This window comes from Oryx dammah, unplaced genomic scaffold, assembly GCF_014754425.2.
Source record: "Oryx dammah isolate SB20612 unplaced genomic scaffold, SCBI_Odam_1.1 HiC_scaffold_11, whole genome shotgun sequence".
NCBI lineage: Eukaryota > Metazoa > Chordata > Mammalia > Artiodactyla > Bovidae > Oryx > Oryx dammah.
In genome coordinates, this window is record NW_024070195.1 from 12,068,490 (window position 1) to 12,073,075 (window position 4,586).

The following is a 4,586-nucleotide window of genomic DNA, read 5'->3' on the forward strand; positions in this document are numbered from 1 at the left end:
AGCTTTATATAGGCGTTCCCTACAATACTCCCAGGGCTTCCCTGGCGGCTCAGTGGTAAGGAATCTGCCTGCCTGCCAAGCAGGAGATGTGGGTTCGATCCCTGGGTGGGGAAAAATCCCTTGGAGAAGGAAATGGCAACCCACTCCAGTATTCTTGCCTGAAAAATCCCATGGACAGAGAAGCCTGGTAGGCTACAGTCCATGGGGTCACAAAAGAGTTGGACACGACTTAGTGCCTAGATGACAATACTCCTGCCTTGACTGGACAGTCGACTTTATCTCCTTCTCTGTGCCCTGAGCATCAATCAAATTAGAGATTAAATTCACCAAAGTTAAGCATATACCCTTAGGATAAAAGCCAGTTTCAGGGATGTACCAACTAGGATTCTGGTCTTATTTCATTTTGGCATCTGCAAATCCCTTACTTATTTGCTAGATCTTGAAAGCATTAAACATATAAAATTATCTGGAATTTTTAGTTGTTTTTAATGAGAAAGATTCATTTCACATTTTAATTGGATTAGACTTCATTTGGGACATCTAGTCTACCTTGCTGTTGTAATTGGAAGTCTCCAGAATGTACTTTAAAAACTGTAAACACAGGTTACATCACATCTCTGATTAAAATTTTCCAATGGTTTCCTATGGCCCTTAGAACAAAACTGCAGCTTCCTCTTTGACCTTCATGGCCCTGTGTTGTATGACCTGTGCTTACTCCTGTGATTTCATTTTAAAACACTACACTTCTGCTACGTGGGCTTTCTTTCTGGTCCTGAGATGCAGCCAACTTTCTCCATCTTAGAATATTGCTGATTCTTCCACCTGGCTGCCTCTTTTTTATCTTTAATATCTTTTCCTGACTTGGGCATCCGAAGTAACCTTCCTCCCTCTCAATCACTCTTTATCCCAATAGGCTTTTATTTTCTCTTAGCTCTTATCACCATAAGAAATTATAGTATTTATTTGCTTGTTGTCTGCCTAGCCTTGTGTGTGCATGCTAAGTCGCTTTCAGTCATGTCCAACTCTGTGCAACCCCATGGACTGTAGCCTGCCAGGCTCCTCTACCCGTGGGATCCTTCAGGCAAGACTACTGGAGTGGAGTACTCTTGCTATGCCCTCCTCCAGGCGATCTTCCCAACCCAGGGATCAATCCCATGTCTCATGTCTAACCTGCATTGGCAGATGGGTTCTTTATCACTAGCACCACCTGGGAAGCCCTAGCCCTGTAAAAGAATGTAGATTCCATGAGCACAGAGACTGTGTCTCTTTTTGTTTTCCTGCAGTTTTCCCAGTGCCTAAAATTGTACTGATAACCTGGAAACACTCAGTGAGGACTTGTTAAATGGAAGCACAAATAAACACATTGTGAAGGGACTAACCTCTGTTTACAATAAATGTAGCCATGCTGGAATATGTAAATATTAAATTTCCATTTAAAAATGAAGCTGACTTTCTTTTATTTCTCCTTTACCTAGTGTTATTTGGATTCTTAAGAGATTTACTAGGGACTTCCTGGTGGCCCAGTGATTAAGAATCCGCCTTCCAAGGCAGGGGACACAGGTTTGATCCCTGGTTCAGGGAACTAAGATCCCACATGCCGTGGGGCAACTAAGCCAGCGCACTGCAACTGCTGAACACTCGAGTTCACTGGCCACAACTAGAAAGAAGCCCATGTGCTGCAACTGAGGCCAATGCAGCCAAATAAATAAATTTTTAAAAATATTTACTATATGTGTGTATTATCTATGATTTACAGGGGAATTATTATTTGTTGTATAAAGAAGATGCTAAAAAAAAAAAATAGTTAAGGAATTTCCTGGCAGTCTGGTGGTTAGAACTCTATGCTTCCATTGCTGGAGGCCTGGATTCAATCCCTAGTTGGGGAACTAAGATCCCACAAGCCTTGTGGTGTGGAGGAAAAAAAAACAAACTGGTTTTCAAAGGGTTGAGAACCATTGTGTTAAGCTCTCCTGTGCTGTGCTTAGTTGCTCAGTCATGTCTCTTTGCAACTGACACACTCCTGTATCCATGGGGATTCTTCAGGCAATAATACTGGAGCTGGTTGCCATGGCCTCCTCCAGGGGATCTTCCCAACCCTGGGATTGAACCCAGACCTCCTGCATTTCAGGTGGATTCTTTACCGTCTGAGCCACCAGAGAAGCCCTAAGTGCTCATGACTGCCTATAACCTAAGCACCAGACCCGTATTTCTCCATGTTCTACTGAACAGCTTGCCCTCAGACACTGCACGGCATTCTAGATGTGTCCAAAGCAAATTTCATCATCTGGCTTCACAAAACTTTCTCTTTGTGCTTGGTTCCCACGTGTTTCACTCTTGGTCACAATGTCCCTAGCCTCACCATCATTTAATCAGTCATCTATGGCACCCCACTCCAGTACTCTTGTCTGGAAAATCCCATGGATGGAGGAGCCTGGTAGGCTCCAATCCGTGGGGTCGCAGAGTCGGACACAACTGAAGTGACTTAGCAGCAGCAGCAGTGTTATCTTTGGAGAAGGAAATGGCAACCCACTCCAGTGTTCTTGCCTGGAGAATCCCAGGGATGGGGGAGCCTGTTGGGCTGCCGTCTATGGGGTCACACAGAGTCAGACACGACTGAAGCAACTTAGCAGCAGGGTTATCTTTGTACCTCTTCAAATTACTTATGACTATTCTTTTCCATCCTCATTTCCATGACATAGTTCAAATGCTCATCATCTTACCTGTAGAACCTTGAAACATTCTTCTTTTGCATCTTCTCGCCACCTTCTATCTCTGTTATTCATAGACTATATAAATATCTCTCATATTATGGGCATGGAATAACAAAGAGGCTACTGTGTATAACATTGACCATATTACAAAATTCACATTACACAGCGCCCTTTCTAAAGTTTCAAATCTGGTCATATTCCTAGCACCACATTGCCTGCCAAAGTAAATCCATTCCCCTCAGCATGGTTATACCACCCAGGCTCCATCTTAGTTCTTTAGCTTCTTCCCCAACTCCATCCATGCCCTATACTCCAGCTATACAGACCAGATCTGCAGTTCTCAAGACAAGTTCTTATGTTGCCTGAACGGACTTGGACATATTTTCTCAGCCAGAGTCATTCCCATCCCATCTCCTCTGTTTTGCTGCCAGAATCTATAAACATCCTCCAAAACTTAGCTCAGCCTTCACTCCCACTGTGGAGTTTTTCATCTCATCAGACTGGATTGCCTGGGTCTGAAAAAGCCTGAAATCTCCCATAAGTCCTTGAAGTATTACACTTCTGTGCTGTCCTGTAACTTCTCATATATATCCCCCAACTGTAATGCTAGCTCCTGATAAAATCACAACCAGCCCCATGTTTATAAAAGACTAGACAATAAGAGTTATATAACAAGTATTTCTTGAGTAGATTAATGAATCTTGTATGGTATATTTCTTCTAAGGAACATAATTTTCAATCTCTAGTTTGTGAGCTTGAATTAATATTTCCCCATGGTACTTGAGATTTCTTTTATATGTCCTCAGAGTGGAATTTAATTAAACCATACTTAATATAATTACTGTATATCTGCCACAGGCAAAGCAATCTGGGCTTGAAAACAAACAAAAGACAGAATCCATAGTGTTGTGAAGCTCACAGTTGTGAGGTCATGGTGGCATCACAGACTTTTGAACTTTAATCAAAGTTCATTTTAAGGAGTGGAAAGTAAGTGAGGTGAAGTCTCAAAGACAGCTTGTAGCAGAATTAGACTAGAGCCAAAATTTCCAAGTAGGAAAAGCACAACATTGCACACACACACAGAAACACAGAGAGTAGAAGAGTGCTGTAAGTGCAGGAAACATTTATATTTAGCCAGTAAATGACACCTATTTTATTTTTTTATTTTCAAAGATTTATTTATTGTTATTTATGTTTGGCTATGCTGGGTCTTCGTTGCTGCACACAGGCTTTCTCTAGTTGCCATGATTGAGGGCTACTCTCCAGTTGCAGTACACAGGCTTCTCTTGTTGTGGAGCACAGGCTCTAGAGTGCTCAAAGCTTCAGAAATTGCAGCACCTGGGCTCTCAAGCACAGGCTCAATAGTTGTGGTGCGTGGGCTCAGTTGCTCCTCGGGGATCAAACCCGTGTCTCCTTCTTTGGCTGGCGGACTCCCAAACTGCTGAACCACCAGGGAAGTCCTGTTTTTATTTTTTTAATTTATTATTATTATTATTTTGCCATACTGTGTGGCATGTAGGATCTTAGTTCCCTGGTCAGGGATTGAACCTGCGCCCCCTGCATTGGAAGTGCAGAGTCTTAACCATTTGACTGCCAGGGAAGCCCCATGACACCTTTTTAAAAATTGGAAACACTAGTAAAGTGATGAGATCATTCATAGCCTCAGACAAGTCAGTTAGGCTCTGTGCCTCACTTTCTCTCGTTTATAAATCAGGGGTAATAATGGCTGCCATCTGGAGTGTTGAGGGAATTATAAATATTGCAGGTGAAACACTCCATCAGCTAGGCATGCTTTGGCTGTGAGCAGCATAAAACCCAGTAATACCTGAAGAAGGAAATGGCAACCCACACCAGTATTCCTGCCTGGGAAATTCC

General features: G+C 42.7%; 1 non-coding gene across 1 annotated transcript; it reads right to left on the bottom strand.

The window, feature by feature from the left end:
* Window positions 1-4,238: 4,238 nt before the first annotated feature.
* On the bottom strand, window positions 4,239-4,311 carry TRNAG-UCC. The gene has a single exon. It is a non-coding gene; the product is annotated as a tRNA-Gly (tRNA).
* Window positions 4,312-4,586: the final 275 nt, after the last annotated feature.